Source organism: Anomalospiza imberbis, chromosome 1, assembly GCF_031753505.1.
Source record: "Anomalospiza imberbis isolate Cuckoo-Finch-1a 21T00152 chromosome 1, ASM3175350v1, whole genome shotgun sequence".
In the NCBI taxonomy this organism is placed as follows: domain Eukaryota; kingdom Metazoa; phylum Chordata; class Aves; order Passeriformes; family Viduidae; genus Anomalospiza; species Anomalospiza imberbis.
Genome location: NC_089681.1, coordinates 130184495 through 130195802, shown reverse-complemented (window position 1 = coordinate 130195802; position 11308 = coordinate 130184495).

The following is an 11308-nucleotide window of genomic DNA, read 5'->3' as shown; positions in this document are numbered from 1 at the left end:
TCCACAGACAAAGAAAAAAACAATAATGTGCTAAACTACACAGAGTAGAGCAAACCTGTAATCATTGAAGATTCATGGCTCCAGCAGCACCAAATCTTCCCAACTGAGATAAATGGGGAATCTTCATTAGATGTCACTGGGGAGGTACGTATTCTCTTTGCAGAACAGTAAATTCAAATATAATAACCTCAAAAACATGAGAAGGACTGAAACTGCGTGTGAAGAAAGGTACCAAGTCTATTTTTCATCCTCCTTATTTCCCATCTTCCCATTAGGGACTTTCATTGAAGAGTATGTGTTCTGGATGGAAAAAAACCTCCTTTTCACCTTGTGGAAAGATTGTGGAAGAACTTATTTGTATCAGTTTACTGTCACACCTTCTTACCAGAGCCCTTCTTCCACTAGCTCGTTTCCCCACAGACCAAAGACTTCCAGTCGCCTATTAGCCACAGGAGGGAATGGCCATGAACAGTTGTGTCTGCATATAAGTTCACTAATGTGAGGCAGACAGAAATGCACAAAAATATATATCTTACATAGGAAGAGCATCTTTTCATCCCTTTAAAAAAGTGGTCTGCTGGAATAAAGGTTTTCCCTTATTAAAACCTTTTACTTAATAAGATTTGCTGTGTCACAAACAGTGAAGTAATACCAGAGTGCCATAGACAACCCAAATTATTCCTGCCCAGCTGAATCAATGTGAAAATTAGACCGGCTAATCCTCAGAGGGAAAGATGTGTCAGGATACTACATGTGTTATGATGAAGTCTCTAATGGCAGATTCACATCCTGTGCGGATGGGCACAGCCCCTTGCACATCTCCCCACCACATCTTGCCCCTACTGCCCTTTCCTCTCTGAGTCCTGACTCTGAGCTCTGCCCTGCTGAGCCGGCGTTTCTCTTTGCACACACCTCGTGCCACCATGCACTATTCAGCCTGTCCTTCCCTGCCATGAGTTTCCTCCCAGCTTCCATTTCCATTCCCCATACCTTCAGATTTCTTTTCTGAGTCCTCACCCCTTCTCTTCCCCACATGTGAACATGGGGTTTGTATTTTTGGTACACCAGTGGCTATACAGCCTTTTCTTTCCGATACCACTTCATCATAGGTTGTAAGTACAGAACCAGAGCACATGATTCAACAAAGCATACTAGTTCTGGCTGCTTTCCAGCATATAAAAATACTAATTTCCAGTAAATTATATATGCTTGTAGGAAAGGTACAACACCCTGTTGGGAATCCAACATGGCTTCTCTCTATATAATTTTTTCCCTGCCTGCAATAAATTGCATTATGTGAAAATATATAGACCTCTCCAGTATTTTGATATAAATCTACCTGAAGAAAGTTAACACACATCTGAGAATATGTATACCAGCTGCATGTAGCCACAGAACTACTTCCACTTTGGGTAAGAGAACAAAGTTAAAGAGATTAAAACAGTAGCCGCTTGCTCCTTATATTTAAGAATGAGAAATTAAAATTACATGAGTAAAGAAATAGATCACAACTTTAATTATATGCTTCCAGATTTATTTGTGCTTACTTATTCTGTAAATGTATTTTCTACAAGAAATGTGATACTCTGACAGATGCAAATGTTTGTGGGAGGGCCTCCAGAAGTGAGTTGGGTGAAGTGAGTCGGGTTTTGCCAATTTTAGTATATGCAGTTTCAGCCTTCATGTTTTGCTGACCTTTATTTTCATCAACTACTGGTAGTGATGTACAAACTTGCTTTACCTTTACTGCAATTCCATACAAGGAGTACATGAACAGTGACAAACATTGTCAGAAATGTAAGCCCTCCAGAACAATTTCAGGTATGGGAGTTTGCTAACATGAATGTTCTGCTAATAGAAGTCACTGCTTCTGTCTAGCTATAGTTTGCATGTTTTCTGGTTTGTGTTTGATGGGGAATAAAGATATGAAATTTGCTAGCAACAGCACCAGTTATTAACAGTAGTGTCTCTCTGGAAAGTGCTGGCAATTTTTCTGTCAGCATTTTCTGACACAGGTATCCCTGTGAAGAATTCTGCAGTACAGTCTGCAGTTATGCATACTATAGTTTCATTCTTGTAAAAATCCTCTAATGTCAGAATTTTGCATAGCTTGGTTGCAAAATTTACAGTGGCAACTTAGCCTAATTTGCTGAACCTCATTGTCTGTAAAGTCCTCTTAGATGAGGCAGTCCTTCACAATTTTCAGGTCTCTTCTCTCCCCAATGACAGTACAAACCTACCTTGCATTATTAAAAGTACAGTTACACGTGCTTAAGCCACAGCATCTATGTCCACTGATTAAAACCCCTAGGAAAAAAGCCAGAGAAAGGAGTTCTCAGCTGCAGGATGCCAAGCTGAACATGTTGACGAAGAAGATACAGCCAGCAATTCTCAGTTCCTGCACCTTTCAACATGAGAAAATGTGCTATAAGATCCACAGGCATGGTTTTCCACTGTTGTCTTGGGAGCCATTGAAATTCCTTTCACCTCACTGGGAAAATGTATGTCTGTAGCTAGTCTGTAATGCCCTGTGATGAAATTGTTTGTTCAGTCTCACTCTCTCTCTTTCCTCTGCTTATATCTTAGAAACTGTTCTCAGACTGACTCAGGAGCTTTCAATGCACCATGTGCATGAAGTATTCACTCTTGCCCATTTGTACACGTATAAGCTCCCACAGTTAGCCAGGAGTCCTGTTCCCTGGATGGGGCTGCACTGCTTTCCATCACAACTTCTGCCCAGTATTGCATTTTGTCACTTAGATATACCCTCAGTGCTGGTGAATCATTATTGTGATAAAAAGGAGAACATCCTTGTGGGAATTATTTCCTTGAAAGCATGAAATAATTCAATAATGATTTGACAAGGCTCTATTACAAACACCTCCCATCTCTCTCCTCCATGATTTTGACCAAAATTTTTAGTACCTGAGGGGCCTGGCAGGTGCTCTCCATGCAGGGAAACCTGGCACTGCTGGCACTTATTTACATGCCTCATGACATCAGCATTCATACTCTGACACTGCTATGCTGTGTAAGCATTTTTGGTGTTATGGTTGCTGCCATGGCACAAGGAGTTGTTGGCCCTATGAGTCATATGCAATCACACAAACCTTGTCCACGGGGGCTCACTAGGGTCCATTATTACCATCAGACACCTTTGCTTTATTAGCTTCCCCTCAAAAAGGTCGATGCCAGATAGAAAATATCAGGCTCATTGTGGGTTGCTGTGCACTTACTAGTGAATAAAAAGAGGAAGGTTATCCTGCCAGTCCAAGTGCTCCAGCCAGGCTGGACACTGCCATGTGCCCTGCTTGGCCCATGGTTAAAGATAGCAGGGAAGGAAGGCTATGAGTGAGGCCATCTGTGTCTACCTTGGCAAGACTGCCTGGTGCCCAACACTTTGGTTATTTAAATGTCCGTTTTTGGCTCCTCTAAAACACTTTAATTTTTACTCCCTTTACAAAGTCATATTTCTTTTTGACTGAAAGCAATGTCCTACATTTTGTCCTCCAGCCCTATAGCTGGCTTACCTTTCTAACCACCTCCAAATGCCAAATTGTCACCTTCTGCATTAATATTAATTATTCGGGAAAAAATAAGTAAAACCTTCCAGGAATTGGGGCATTTTTCCTTTTTTTCTTCCATCTGACCAAAGTGATAAAATAGCCTGTTTCTATGCACCCCCTAACTGAAATATGTTAGAAACCAGTCTTTCTCCTGGGATGAAGTAAAAATACGCAGAGTCTATAGTGAAGTATTATCTTCAAAGAGGCCACCCATGTTTTCCAGGATAAGCTTTTGACGGTTACAGAGCACTGACAGAAAGCTGACAAGGAATGGTACTAAAACCTTCAATGTCCACTCAGAATAAAAGTATTTTAAAGACATTTTCTTAGGAGTGCCCTGGCACTGATGGCTCAGAGAAATATTGTTAAAAAAACAGCTGAAACAGTTGTTGTTACAGTAAACATGAATTAAGTTTAATAGCCTTCTGCCCTCCATTTCAGGCCTCAAGTGCTCTCTAAAGGTCAATAAAATATCCCCTTTATTATAGTCTGTCAAATAATGCAGACAATGCAGGTGAAAGGTTGTCAAATAAATAAAGAGAAATGTTGTGCAAAGCAAATACACAGGAAGAAACCAAAGGCACGTGACCAAGTGTGCTCCTGTCAGGTTTTGCTTCCTAAGTATTTGGCAAAGCTGCAAAACTGGTTCCTTCTGCCCTGGTGATGGAGTTATCATCTCAGACGCTTTCTTACAGCTACAAACCATGCAGCTGGGCTCCACATCACAGTCACAGGCCAGTGGCAGCACCACCTAGGCAATGCCTGTGGCTATAATGTTGGTGTTTAAAGGAATCTGCAAGCTGCCCACCTGTGGGTGGGGCAACATCACAGGATGGATCAGGCAGGAAGGGGCTGGAAAGAAACCTCTAGTCCAACCTCCTGCTCAAAATCAAGGTTCCTCTGGAGGAGCTCCCTGCCTTCGAGGAAGTCAACAGCTCTTCACAGTTATGTCTTTTCAAAATTTGTTTAGTATCCCTTCAAGTCCTGCATCCAAGTCTTTTATGAAGATTTTGAAGAGCACAGGACCTAATCCATTAAAATTATAAGTTCTTAGTTTTATATGTATAGGATGTTCTTTCTTTTTTCATACGAATAAAATTATGACTTTAACCCCACTATCTCCTACTGTGCAACACTGTGAAGAACATCTGTTCATCTTCAGAATAACCTCTGTAAGTTTTAGGTGACAGCTACTTGGCCTCTCATAATGCATCCTTTCCCCAGGCTGAGCAAACCTTGAACTCTCAGCCTCTCCTCATAAGCCAAATATTCCAACCCCCAGCCATCTTGGGTGCCCTTTGTTGAACTCCAAGGTTTATTTCCCTAATATTGAAGGGCCCCACATTGGTCTCAGTAATTAAGATGTGGCCTAAAGAGTGCTGAGCAGAAGGGGTGATCACTTCCTTGGATGTAACACCTGTGCTGCTGTTCGTGTAGCCCAGAGTGCTGCTGCTCCCTGATACTGATAGGGTCATGGGGACTTGTGCAGCTCCTCCCTGCCACATTCTCCAAGACTGTGTCTGCAGAGCTGCCCTTGCACAGTCAATCCACAGTATGTGGCATTGTGATGGGGGTGGGAGGCTTAATCCCAGCTGCTGTGCTTTCCATTTGTCCATACTGAAGTGAATGAGGGTTCCACCAGGCCATCCCTCCAAGTGCTCCTCTTCCCCCCTACTCCAGGTTATTGATAAAGATGCTGAACAGGACAGGTCATCCCTGTAGCTACATATAGCCCCGTAGTGTTTCACTGCTACAGATTCTGCTTCATTCACACAGGTTTTTACCAAGCTGATTTTCCATCAATTCAGACAGTAAAAGCAGTAGTTTCAATTAAAAAATACCATGAGAGGCTCTTTTGGAAAAGAGGCTCTTTTGGAAAAGAGTCTCTTTTAAGTCTCTTATTAAACTTATTCTAAACAACATTCACTGTTTCCCCTTCATCCACGATCCAGTCACTTTGTCATAAAAGGGCTGCTGCTCGGGCCAAGTCTACACTTGGCACATCTGTGATGACTGCTCCCAAATAAAACTGCCTTTGTGCACTCAGGAGTGTGCTCCAAGAGGACACACTCCATGATGTTTCTAAGAATCAAAAGGAGAATGATAAATTTGGATTGGACACAGGACTTTCTTTTTGACCTGTTTTTAAGATGAGAATAATATTTGCTGTTTTCAGGGTCTCCCCTCACTTCTGAGTCACAACTGAAAGGAGCTGTGCAATGATATCAGATAGGGCTCCCAGTAGCCTTGCCCAGGTTGGAGATGTGAGATGAATTTATGGAGCTCTTGCTGAAGCTGACAGGTGAAGTCTCAGTCTCCACTTTCTGATGGGCTCTCAGTGCCACCACTCCTTATGTTCCTGCAGGTTTTATGAAAGCAGTACAAAGTTTGGCTGCATCTGCCTCGAATACTTTCTACAGAAGTTCTTTTTCAGAGATCACCCACATTGAACCTGAACCACATGAACAATAGGAGAGGAGTCATAATAAATTTAGAAAGGGCAAGAATTGATGGAAACCACTGCAAGAGTCTCTGCCTTCAGGAATGATTATATGGAGAACATACTGGTGTGGTACTTGAAGGGCCAGAGGGTCACACCTGATATATACACGTGATTGATGGGCAAACATTGTTTGCTTGCAAAGAACAAATTTCACAAGTGCTCATCCATGAGTGCTCATCGAAGTGTGGTTATGATACCACACTTCAGTGCTACATCCCTGTACTTTGGTTAAGGGATGATGGGAGAGGGAAGGGAAAGAAGCAACAGCACAGAGGAAACAGCAGGTTCTAAGCTTGTTTCTGGGAGGCGGTTTTGTCCCAGCAACTCTTGGCAAATTTCTCTCTCCAACCTGTTCCACACAAAGTCTTTCTGGATCCCTCAGCTGAGCTTTCCTTCATCCAAACACTGCTAAACTTGTCAGTGCATTGCTTGTAAGAAGCTGGGTAGATCTAATAAAAATACAAGCAAAGTAACTGACTAAATCCATCCACGTAGGCCTCACAGATACAGCTTTGGCGATGATTAAATTTGTTGTGTAAGATAGCATTTGATATTACTATTTCACAAAGACTTGTACTTTTGTTTCAATTTGATGAACCAGAAACTACTTATTGGAAAATTATACCAAGGAGTTTTTCATCAGACTGATTCTAGCAGGATTTTATTAGAAAGCAGAAGAAAAAGAGAGGTCCTATAAAGCAGAACATGTTCTAAAATCATGGATATAAATGGTTTTGAAGGAATTGATAGACTTTTTCCACAAAGGAAGTGGTAAAATGATAAATGAGTAAAAAAAATCAAATAGCAGTCTTCAGAAAAAAAAAGTAACAATATAATGATTTCAACTGTACATAGAGTAATAAGTGTGCACTTGAAGTTGCTGGGGAAATTCTGCCTCTGATTTATGATAGTATAAAATTTACAAACATTCCCTTTCTTGTGAAAAGGCATTTCTTCTGAATTACTGCACGAGTGACCCCTGGGGTATGAGTAGAAGCCTCTATGATTCAGCAGAAATGTTCAGGCAATATAAGAGTAAATACAACAGAAAGCTGACTTTCATCCAGCAGTGCTGCTTCGATTCACCATAAACTGGAATTCTGTTCAATTAAAACGTCCTCCTTCTGCCTCTTCCACTAATATCATTGTCTGAGAGGGTGGGTTATCTGAGGACTTAGTCTCAAGGAATGATACTTTCAGAGTTTTGGATTATCACAGTGTGGTTTTTATGGCTGGAAACACAACCATCACTTGAAAGAAAATTAGATCCTCTGTATAGTGCTAGGGTAGCTATACTGCACTGTCAGCTGGAGTGAGCTGTATGCTGATTTACACCTGCCGAGTCCTTTATCTGCCAAATACTCATAGAACCATGCCCAGAAGCCCTACAGACTTTTTAAAATCTGATATAAACCAAGTTCCAAAAAGTTACTCTTCCTGCGACAGTTCGGGGTGTCACCAACACAGTTCCCTTTACGAAGGAAGAGATTATCCACAAGGTATGGTTTTCCAAGGAGCCCAGGCCTTTTCTCTGCTCAACCGTATTGTACCATGCATATGTTGGAAATTCCTTTCACTATTTTCTCTTCCCATAACAACATTGGACTTTGTCAAATAAAATCTATGGAAAAGTAATCAAAGTTCATATGAAGGATGAAACGTAGAATCAAATTAAATAACAAAGGTTGTACTTATTTAATTGCATTAGCAGGCAGTAGGACAGAAAATATTAGTTTCTAAATTAGCCAGGAGAGGAAAAATTCTTGGATTTCTACCCTGGAAAACTCTTTGGAATTACCTTTTTTTTTTTAGGTATTCTGTCTGTATGTTGGAAAACCAGATGAGGTTGCATAGCCAGAGCTGAAATTGACCTTCAAACAATTCTGTCAACAATTTGCAAAGCAGAGCCTCACAAATTTCTTTCCTGACTGGTTCTCTCTCTCTCTCTGCAGTGGGCATTTCAAGCCACATGTCCATATAAAACCAGGCAAAGCAGGATGCATACTAGGATGTTCATCAGCTGAAACACGTGCGCCTGCCAGAAATTCCTCCTAGTATTTTTCTACAGAAGAGAGCAAAGACAGTTTCTGTAATTTAAATTACTTGAAGCCAGTATGAGGTTGGTGATTTTTTAGACTTCAACAAAGGTTAAATTGAATTGGGTGATACCCATTACTTGAGGAATATGATAACACAATTCTAAGAAATCCCTCATATAAAGATTTCTTCAATACAGTTAACACTAACAGTTAACACAAACATTCTGAATCATACAGGAAAGTTTAAAGAAACTAGATTTCCATGGACAAACTGGGAAGGTCCTTTCATAGATTATTTTAATAGAAGTAAAAGAGTTTAAATCAAGAGAATTTAAAAGGCAGGTCTAGTCTGAAACCTGGGCTGTATGAATTAATCATCAAACAGAGCCTATAAAGAGTTTATCAGCAGATTTAGTAACTGGTCTTTCCAGTGTAAAATAACCCAATTTGCCCAATGTTGGCATCTAAATTAGCTATTACCAAGTAGGAAAGAAATCTTAAAATTATTGTTTTCTGAAATTTACACCCATTAACTTCATGCTCAGTGACTGGTAAATAAAAGAGTAGGAATGATAACGAAATACATGGAGAATAAAACTGAAAGCATCATTGTGTTACTGCAGCGTGCCCACATCTTAAATGTTGCATGAAGTTCTCGGCAAACCTCTTCTATAAATGTAATAGGGGAGTTAAAAAAGGACAGAGAAAGGTAACAAAGACTATCAGATTTGTGGAATACATTCTACATTATATGAAAGTGTAAATATGAGGACTTGATGGTTTTAAAAAGTCAGTGAATAGGATATGATGTAGCTTAACAGAATTAGGAATTCTAGGGAGAAGGTAATTTATTGTTCCTCAGAGTACATGGAAGAAATGGAAATCAGCCCTTTCAAAATCATCAGGTGGCAAATTTAAAATAAGAAGTACATTTTTCATATGAATCTATTTAAATTGGAAGCACATTGCTACTGACTTTCACAGAATTTCTCAGAGTCATAGCACAAATGGTTCAAAATACATAAAACAAATTTATAGAAGTTAAGGTCATTAGTAGCTTTTGAAAACAGTGTTCTAAATGCTATCTCAAGCTCAAGCAGGTCTTTAACTGCTGATTGCCTAAATACATTTTTAAAATATGTAAAGGTCACCTTATTATTATTGGAGTGCTCTGATCTGATAATGTGCTCTAAAAGTGTGCATTTTATTGATCTTCCCATTCCAAAGATACATATTAATCACTAGTCATGACAACACTGAGTTAGTTCCGAGCATACATAGGTACCTGGAGAACTTTAAATGTGAAAAATAGAGACAGTTCCTCAATAAAACAGTATCTTATTTATTAAGCCTCTTCATACACTCACTTGAAGCACACTAGTCATATATTAGGTATCACAGGTCCTTTTAATGAGATTGAGGGAGCAGATTTTAGTTCAAAAGAAATCTGCAAACTCTATATGAGAAAAAAAACCACAACAACAAAAAACACCAAAACCTAAACAATTTACTCAAAAAGCACACAGAAAAGTTCTAGATATTTTCACTCAACAAACTATATACATAATTTCACATTTTTTGTGCAGAGTTCATAGTTTCTTTACCAAAATGGTAAGTACAGTGACAGTTATTAATGCCAACTTTATAAGGATTTTCTTTCCTCTATTTTCTAATGATGCCACTCCTGTAATGACCTTATAAAAGATTATTTCTTGTGAAATTTTTTAAGCTTCTCCATTGATAGATTTTTCTTTCTTGAAGGAAATCCAGTCCTTAAAATCTTCTCGTGGAAAAAAAAAAAAGCATCTCACTAATATAGTTCATATACTACCTCTGCAGTTGAAGCTGATACCTGTTTTTACAAAATGGAAGGACTCATTCACCAGGCACAATGTACAGCATCCTGAAATACAATTTAAACCATGCTTACCTAGGAAAAAAAAATATTGGAAGAAAGTTTTATGTATTTTCTTGAAAGAAAACACAAAATCTTAGAGTCACAGCAACTCTTTGCTCAAGTAGGTTCAGCTAGAGCCAGTTGCCCAGTACTTCATGGAGATTTTGAATACCCCCGAGGATGACGACACTACTGCCCTTCTGAACAGCAAGTGCCAGTGCTTGATCACCCTCAGCAAAGTTTTGTCTTATGTTTTAACCATTCTCCTTCATTTCCATTTGTGACCACTTCTTCTTGCCCTGTCCCTGAACACCACTGAGAAGAGGTTCTCTCTGCCTTCTGTACTCTCCTCTATCAGGTATCTACACAGATGGTGAAGACAGCCCTGAGCCTTCCCCTCCCTGCTCTCTCCCCCTCTCTTTGCATGTCAGGTGCTGCTGTCCCTTGAAAATATTTGTGCCCCTTTGCTGATCTTGTCCCAGGGTGCCCATGTATTCCTGGCAGTGAGGAGCTCAGAGCTGAAGTTAAGAATCCAGGTGTCTTTCTCTAGGACGGAATAGATGGGAACAATCACTTTCCTTTACTTCTAGTGATGCTTTGCCTGATGCAGTCCAGGAGGCTGTTGACTTTCTTTGCTGCAACAGCACATTCCTTGCTCATTTTCAATTTGGTGTCCAACAGCACCCCCGGGCCTCTTCTCTAAACCTGCTTTTCAGCTGTCTGGCCCAAGACAGATGAAGGGACTGTATTTTCATTGAATCACAAGATAAAGTTGGCTAGAAAATGGAATTTCAAGAGAATGTGGAAAAAATTAAGGAGAAATAGTAGTACAAAAGAGAGAAGGCAAGGAAAAAGGAAGGATAAAGTCCACAAAATCTGGTTTTATTCTCCTTCTGAAATACAAAATACAAATTATTCTTCTTCCTGGATGTTCATCCTTTTTGATCTAAGTGTGCATCTCATACTGTTAATTCCTTACCATCTTCTGCTTTATTCATCTATTTGTGGATGTTTTGTGTTCTCAAATCATGTTATTTCCTCTTCCACTACATTTACCTGTGAGTTATTTTTCCCTCCCAAGTGGCAGACTGGGTTCTTGATTTCTGTGATCATATCTAATACGTTTCCTTCCTCTGCTTTTTTTCACTCCCATTAATTCTAAACTGTTGTAGCACTGGTCTATGCCTCTCTGTCCCTTAATGTGATGCTCTGGCAATGGACATTCCATCTCTGATCCAGATTATTTGCTAAAAATCTTTTTCTTCTTTCCTTAAAAGATCTGGCAACTTTTGCTAGGAAAAAG